General features: G+C 50.4%; 1 pseudogene; it reads left to right on the top strand.

Moving 5' to 3' along the window:
- The first annotated feature begins 1,514 nt into the window (after positions 1-1,514).
- LOC132585160 (proto-oncogene Mas-like) overlaps positions 1,515-8,775 on the top strand; it is a 30,255-nt pseudogene continuing 22,994 nt past the window's right edge.

Raw genomic sequence — 8,775 nt, 5'->3', positions numbered from 1 at the left:
TGCGCCACAGAGCTCCTATTGAAGGAATAGAGGGAATGCTTATTAAATTTGCCAATGATACTAAATTGGGAGGGGTTATAAATACAGTAGAAGACAGAAATAGGATACAGGATGACCTTGACAGGCTGGAAAACTGGGCTAAAACCAATAAAATGAATTTCAACAGGGATAAATGTAAAGCTATGCATTTAGGTAGAAAAAATCCAATGCATGGTTATAGGATGGGGGAGACTTGTCTGGGCAGCAGTATGTATGAAAAGGATCTAGGGGTCTTAGTACACCATGTGCTGAACATGAGTCAACAGTGTGATATGGTGGCTAAAAAGGCAAATGCAATTTTGGGCTGTATCAACAGAAGTATAGTGTCCAGATCACGTGAAGTGATGGTATCACTTTACTCTGCTCTGGTAAGACCTCACCTGGAGTATTGTGTTCAGTTTTGGGCACTACATTTGGGCCGCCCTGAGCCTGCTTCGGCGGGGAGGGCGGGATACAAATAAAATTTATTATTATTATTATTATTATTATTATTATTATTATTATTATTATTATTATTATTATTATTATTATTATTATTACATTGTAAGAAGGATATAGACAAGCTGGAACAGGTCCAGAGGAGGGCAACAAAGATGGTGAGGGGTCTGGAGACCAAGTCCTATGAAGAAAGGTTGAAGGAGCTGGGCATGTTTAACCTGGAGAGGAGGAGGCAGAGAGGTGATATGATCACCATCTTCAAGTACTTGAAGGGCTGTTATATAGAGGATGATGAGGAATTGTTTTCTGTGGCCCCAGAAAATAGGACCAGAACCAATGAGTTGAAATTAAATCAAAAGAGTTTCCGGCTCAACATTAGGAAGAACTTCCTGACCTTTGGAGCAGTTCCTCAGTGGAACAGGCTTCCCCAGGAGGTGGTGGGCTCTCCTTCCTTGGAGGTTTTTAAACAGAGGCTATTGCCATCTGACAACAATATGGATCTTGTGCATTTAGGGAGGGGCGGTATTTGTGGGTTGGACTAGGTGACCCTGGGGGTCTCTTCCAACTTTATGATTCTATGATCACTATTAGATAGATATTCCAGGCAGCACTTCTGTTGTTTATAGGATCCAACCTATTCATTTCATTTGCTAAGTGCAAGATCATTCACCACTACCCCATTGTTGTGTCTTGCATTTCAGTCCCAAAATTACAACACTGCGGACGCTATGGAGGCGACCAGTGGAAATCCACTGATCCCCGGATGTAGCTCCGCAAATACGCTCCACCAATCAAGATCTGTGGCGGGAAATTTAACTGGCCAGGATTGGACCTGGTCAAACTGAGGGTTGTTCTGGGGTATGTATATAATCGGGACCCGGCCCGCGTTGCCTTGCCTTGTGATGTACTCGCTAATAAAGCATGTTGCCTTCAACACATCTCGTCACTCAGTACATTACAGTGGCGACGAAGGTGGGATTCTAGCCAGGTAACTCCCCAAGCGGGACTTCACTGACCTGGCCAGAGATGAGGAAGGCATGCATTCAAGGGAGACAGAAGCGCCCACTGCCGCCGTGGCTAACCCAAGTGGGACGACAGGCCACCTTGCAGAGTTCAACCCTGCCAACCTCGATAGGTGGGAGACCTACACGGAGTGGGTCGACTGCTACCTACGAGCGAACATGATTACAGATGACAGCCATAAGAGACACAAGCTCCTGAGTGTCTGCGGGGAGGCCACATTCAAGATCGCAAAGGGTCTCTCGGCCCGTGCGAAGATCATGGAGAAAACGTGCGAGGAGATAGTTAGACTCCTGACTGGGCACTTCTTGCCCCAGCCCTCCATCATCGCCCGCCGATTCCTCTTCCACAAGAGGGATCAAGGGACGGGAGAGACAGCCGCCGTCTACCTGGCCACCCTCCGCCAAATCGCAGGGAACTGCAGCTTCGACAAGCTGGATGAAGCCCTGAGGGATCGCTTCGTCTGGGGCCTCCGAGACAAAAGATTGCAGCAAAAGCTCTTCACAAAGGAAGAGCTCACCCTCCAACTCGCCTTCAACGAAGCCACCGCATTCGAGAAAGCCACCAAAGCTTACAACAACCCGCGAGCGGAAGCCGTCCACCAGGACCAGGCAACCCAGAGGCTGAGGAGGCAAACCAGCTATGTCGCCAACCAGGAAGGGGGCCAAGAGCGCCCATGTGACCACAAGTGACAGAGAGACCAGCCAACAGCAAATGCGCCAGCTGTGGGGATCCACACGAGCGCCGGGAGTGCCCCATCGCAAAGTGGACTGCAGGAACTGTGGAAGAGTGGGCCACATAGCGCAGGCTTGCCGGGCCAAGGCCATCCACAGACGCCAGTCCACCAACCACGAGTTGACCGATGCCTACTCGACCGCATCGACTAGCCTGCAGGTAATGAACTTGCCCCTCACCACCCCAGATAAGGTCAGGGTGTTGGTCCTAATCGAGGGCGCTCCATGCCTAATGGAGCTGGACTCGGGCTCCTCCATCTCCATAATTTCAGAAGAGTCTCTAAGAAAACTTTGTCCCTGTGGCTGGCCCCGGCTGCGACCAGCGGACTTCATACTGCGGGACTTCCAAAAAAACCCTGTACAGATTTGGGGTTGGGCCACTGTAAGGGTAGAGTTTAAGAACTTTAAGGGCAAGCTGGACATTCTCGTGGTCAAACGCCAGCTCACCACATTACTGGGGCTGGCCTGGTTTCGACCGCTGGGTATTCAAATAGTGGGGGTGCAGCAGATGCGAATGCAAAATTTCGAGCACGTGTGCCGGGAATTCCCGGAAGTGTTTGATGGGTCCCTGGGGTGCTACAAGGGGCCTCCCATCACCTTACCCCTCGAACCTCACATGAGACCGATAAGGCTGAAGGCCAGGCGAGTTCCGTTCGCTCTTAAACCAAAAATAGAAGCAGAGCTGGACCGCTTCACGGCTCAGAAACACCCATAGTCACTCCAGTGAAGCCGAATGGAGATGTGCGCATATGCGCTGATTACAAGTGCACAATAAATAAGGCACTTCAGGACAACCCATACCCGGTTCCGGTGGTCAGCCACCTACTGGCAACCCTAGCAGGCTCTAAGGTTTTGGGGAAACTGGACTTGGCCCAGGCGTACCAGCAACTCCCGGTGGACGACGAGACAGCAGAAGCCCAGACCATTGTGACTCACAGGGGAGTTTTTCAGGTGCGGCAGTTGCAATTTGGGGTTAGTGTGGCTCCGGGGATTTTTCAGAGCATAATGGATGCTCTTCTCAAAGGGATCCCCGGACTGCAACCATTTTTTGATGACGTTTTGATCGCTGCCCCGGACGCTGAGAAGTTCAGCAGCAGTCTGCATGAGGAACTCTGCCGTTTCCAGGTGGCGGGACTTAAAGTAAAGCGGGAGAAGTGTTCCCTCAGGGTGTCGAGGGTAGAGTTCTTGGGGTTTGCAGTAGATGCCGCAGGAATCCACCCAACGGCCGACAAAACCAGGGCTATTGTCCATGCCCTGGCCCCCACGTGCAAGATGGAGTTACAAAGTTTCTTGGGATTATTAAATTTTTATCATTCATTTTTGCCCCATGAAGCGGCCATCGCAGAACCCCTTCATAGGCTCCTTGATAAAAACACACCGTGGGTCTGGGAAAAGAAGCAGGCCACCGCTTTTCAGGCAGTCAAGGACCTCCAAGTTTCCAATGATGTGCTCCACCATTTTGATGAATCCTTACCAGTGATTCTGGCTTGTGATGCTTCCCCGTACGGGGTGCGCGCCGTTCTGGGGCACCAACTCCCAGATGGGAGGGAGGTTCCCGTGGCCTATTATTCGAGGACCCTGACCCCCGCGGAGTGCAACTATGCCCAGATAGACAAGGAGGCCTTGGCAATAGTGGTGGGTATGCATAAATTCAATGACTACCTGTACGGTAGGCGTTTCACAATAGCCACGGACCATAAGCCACTACTGGGCCTCCTCGCCCCAGATCGCCAGACACCACAAATTCTGTCACAGTGTGTCCTACAGTGGAACTAGTTCCTCAACTCATACACATATGCCCTGGTCCACCACCCCGGCAAAGCTATGGGACATGCGGACGCCCTCAGCCGCCTTCCGCTGCCCTCTATGGACTCGGATCTTTCCTCAGCCCACCATGTGATGCTTATAGAGACTCTACCAGAGAGGCCCCTCCACGCCGCTGAGGTAGCTAGGGCCACAGGTAGAGACCGCATCCTCGCACGCATTTTAGACTGGGTGGGAAGAGGGTGGCCCACAGGCAAACTGGACGCAGAATTCAGGGCATTCGCATCACGCAGAGAAGAACTGTCCGTGCACAAGGGGTGCCTTCTCTTGGGTAGCAGGGTGGTGGTCCCCCCCCCCCATTACGGAAGCAAGTGCTGCAAGCCCTCTGTCACGGCTGGGGCTGGGTCAGGCAAAGTCCAAGGGCAGGCCGAGGTCTGTAGCCGGTAGGCAAGAGGGTCCGAGGCGCCAAATCCGAATCACCATCCAGGTAACGCAGGTCAGAGGTTCAGAAGCCGAAGTCAGGGAGTCCAGAAGTCAAGAGCCGAAGTCAGGGAGTCCAAAAGTCAAAGCCAGAGTGGACACTAGAACATCAGGTAGATGACTAGTTGCTTCCACAAAGCCTCCTCCCAAAGCCCACAGCTATATAGCCCTCTGCTGGCTGTTGCCCATTTGGGCTAATTGCTGGCTCAGAGAGGCAGCCAGGATCCTGCTACAACTCAAGCATCCTTGCCCTTAGCAGGGCCAGAATCCTTTCAAAACTCAGGGAGCGTCTTGCTTGTGAGCGTGCCGCCCTCCTCCGATCCCTGAGGTCCTGATGAAGGCAGTCACGCACACGAGCCACCCGAGAGGGTGAGGCAGGGGGGCTGGGATCTTCTCCAGCAGGAGGCAGGGGCGCTGGTGCAGGTGGCAGGGGCACAGTTTCCTCTGCAGGCTCCGCTCCTTCTGCAGAGTCCCCAGCACCCATGACACCCTACCCGAAACACACCCGGGGATAGTGCACATGAAGGCACTGGCACGTAGCTATGTATGGTGGCCAGGGATGGATGAGGAGATAGAAGGGTGCCAACCCTGCCAAGAGTCCTGACCTGATCCGCCCAGTCCCCCGGTCCACCCTGGGAGTCCAACAGGAGGCCATGGTCCCGGTTATACCTAGACTTTGCAGGGCCATACCAGGGCCAAATATTCTTTATCTTAGTCGATGCATATATCAAGTGGTTGGAAGTGGTTCCCTTAGCTTCAACCTCCACCGCGGCGGCAGTCAGAGCCTTGCAAAGGGTCTTTTGCACTCATGGGATTCCCGAAACCCTCGTCACAGACAATGGGACTGCTTTCACCTCCCGGGAATTCCGGGAGTTCTTGAATTGGTACCTCATTCAGCACATTCGGTCCGCCCCTTTCCATCCAGCCACCAATGGCCAAGCAGAGCGCATGGTGCACACCACTAAAGAGGCCCTGGATTGCATTGTACAGGGAGATTGGGATCACCGCCTGGCAGCCTTCCTATTTGATAACAGAATCGCCCCCAACCCCCTCACCGGGTTAAGCCCTGCCGATTTGCTAATGGGGAGGAAGTTGATCATGAGGCTAGACAGGTTGCATCCTGACCGGGCTACGGACCTCCGCAGTTTCCCTGAAACCAGGGAAGCCACTAGGGGATTCTTTCCAGGGGATCCGATATATGCAAAGAACTTTGCAAGCGGGCCAGAGTGGTTAGCCTACCAGGTGCTGAGGGTCACAAGGTCCCACTCCTATGAGGTCTCGTCGTCGGGGGGCCAGATCCTAAGGAGGCATATTGACCAGCTGCGCCATCGCACATTGCCAGAAGAACCGACAGCGATTGGGGGAGCGGGAAGCGGGGGAGTACTAACAGCAACACCCCCGGAAGCTGCCCAGCCTATGCCGGCCGCACCGACTATGCGGGCGGAAGAGCACCACAGCGGAGGGAGCACTCCCCACAGAGAGGAGATTTCGGAACAGCAACAGGCGACAGACAGCCCTTTTCTGGCATCACCCCACCACAAGGAACCAGCCACCCCACCAGCCACGGCAGCTGCTCCAACTCCCCAAATAATCCCGAGGAGGTCAACCCGGGAACGCAGGGCACCAGCCTACTTGAAAAACTTTGTGTCTTGAACTGGGGGGGGGGGGGGAGAGGAGTGTTGTGTCTTGCATTTCAGTCCCGAAATTACAACACAGCGGATGCTACGGAGGTTGCTCCACAAATACACTCCACCCATCAAGATCTGTGGCGGGAAGTTTAACTGGCCAGGATTGGACCTGGCCAGACTGAGGGTTGTTCCGGTGTATGTATATAATCGGGACCCGGTCTGCATTGCCTTGCCTTGTAATGTACTCGCTAATAAAGCATGTTGCCTTCAACACATCTCATCACTCAGTACATTACACCCATCTTCCCTGTTTCATGCTCAGCTTCTGAAATAGAAGCAGCAAGTAAATTGCCCATCCCATAGTAACTCTAGCTTCCACTGATTGGGCTAGGTAGTAAGTTCCCATGTGGTGAGCAAATATGTTATAAAACTTGTAGCAGATTTAAAACTCTGGAGAAGTAGGAGACAGCTAGTGTCAACTTCATCATTTTATAGGACTGGGAGAAATGGCCCACAAGCTGTTCTTATGGTCTCTATGCCTGAGCAGATGTATGCATTAGGGTTGCCAAGTCCAATTCAAGAAATACCTGGGGACTTTGGGGGAGGAGCCAGGAGACATTGGGGGTGGAGCCAGGAGATGTTAGGGGTGGAGCCAAGATCAAGGGTGTGACAAGCATAATTGAACTCCAAGGGAGTTCTGGTCATCACATTTAAAGGAATCACACACCTTTTTAAATGCCTTCCTTCCATAGGAAATAATGAAGGATAGGGGCACCTTCTTTGGGGGCTCATAGAATTGGACCCCCTTGTCCAATCTTTTTGAAACTGGGGGGGGGGGGGTGTTTTGGGTAGAGGTACTGGATGCTATGCTGAAAATATGGTGCCTCTTCCTCAAAAAACAGCCCCCCCCTGAGCTCCAGAAACCCACAGATCAATTCTCCATTACTTTCTATGAGAATCAGTCTCCATAAGGAGTAATGGAGTGTCCAGCAGGCATTCCTCCCCCTTTCTGATGACCCTAAGTGGGGGGAGGGCCCCAAACCAGGGGATCCCCTGCCCCAACCTGGGGATTGGCAACCCTAGCATGCATTCTGGAATCCTGTTGTACCTGCTTTCAGGGAGTTATCTATGAACTACTGATTGACCAATGACCACAGCAAAGTAATGACATTTGTCTACAAGGGGGGGGGGGGGGAATACTAAGCAACATTTTCCTTTACTATTGCAATGAAACAGACTGTTTCCTCTATGACTGAAATACTCCTTTAGTAAGATCACAATGGAAAAACTTAATGAGAAAAGCATGTAAGTCAGATGTTTCTTTGGTCAGTCTACTTGCTTTCCAATCCTACTAACTTCCATGGTAAGGGTGGTAAATGCAAAAAATAACTGGAGCAGGATATAGAAATATGACAAAAAAGGATAAAATATATAAACTTTAGAGTCTGCAAATATTTAATGAAAATTTGATACTTTGCTCAGACTCATGGCAAATCCAAGTCTTTTATTGGGGCACTTTCAGGCATGCTCAGTATCAGTCTAATTTATACAACACAGCAAAAGTGATCCTTCAAGGATTTCTGGCACTTGGGATGTTCCAGCTGAGCAAAATACAACTCACAGCAGGTGTGCAAAATGGAAACCAACCATTCTAGACTACTGAGCAAACCAGTCAGATTGTCCAGAACTGATAGCTTTTTCATACTGTACGAAAGCACTTCTGGTCTGATTTGAAGAAAGCAAGTCAGTGCAAATTAAATACATACAGCTTGCTGCAAGGGTTGTGATTCAACAATCAAAGCTATCAGATGCAAATATTTCCAAAACAGCTGTATCACTATGGCAGCATGGAATGCTATGCTGCATTAAAAAAATGCTGGGCACCTTGGCTATGAGATATGCTGCTATAATTCAAGTGCTGTTCTGAACTGCAAAGGCAATTTCATGAGAGATTTTGTAAACTTGTTTGTTTAGACTGTAGCTAATTATTTAAATAAAGCAACAATGGTTTCTGAAGAAAAAATAATGCTGTTCAAAATTTTCAGAGCCAACATCCTCCAAGTCTGTATTTGGCCTCTGTAGGAGACTCAAGTGATTGCTACTGGAGGCACAACCTTCTTGATCACTGGCCCATTTTTCATTAGCTTTGTTATTTTTGAATGTAATAGGTAATTTTTTAAAGGCAGAGGAACATTACAGTAATGTGTTATAGCATGTGAAGAGATTTCTTGCTGTTTGGGATTGTACATAGTGTTTAATGTGTTTGCTAGTGGATCTAGTTTAGATAAAAGAGATGATAGATAGACCCAAACAACAGGTAATCTGGACAGGGCACTCCTTCCATATCTTCTTCCATCTGCCCCCAGGAAAAGAGTGGAAGGGGAAAGTCAATCCTGACATGTTGCCCCAAAAGGTCCCTCTGTCCCTCCTGCCAGCCTTTCTTGGAGTTGAAGAATTAGAACATTTCTGGCTTTAAGAGAAGCTGGTGGATGTTGTTCCCTCCCCCCAAAGGATAATGCCCCAAACTTCAGCCCCTTGTCCTGGCTAGGATTGCCAGCCTCCAGGTGGGGCCTGGAAATCTCCTGCTTTTACAACTAATCTCCAGCTGGCAGAGATCAGCTCCCCTGGAAAAAATGGCTGCTTGGAAGTGTGGACTTTATGGCATTGTACCC

Source organism: Heteronotia binoei, chromosome 1, assembly GCF_032191835.1.
Source record: "Heteronotia binoei isolate CCM8104 ecotype False Entrance Well chromosome 1, APGP_CSIRO_Hbin_v1, whole genome shotgun sequence".
Classification (NCBI taxonomy): Eukaryota; Metazoa; Chordata; class Lepidosauria; order Squamata; family Gekkonidae; genus Heteronotia; species Heteronotia binoei.
The sequence above is the reverse complement of the archived record's forward strand: the minus strand, read 5'-3'. Positions and strand labels throughout refer to the sequence as shown.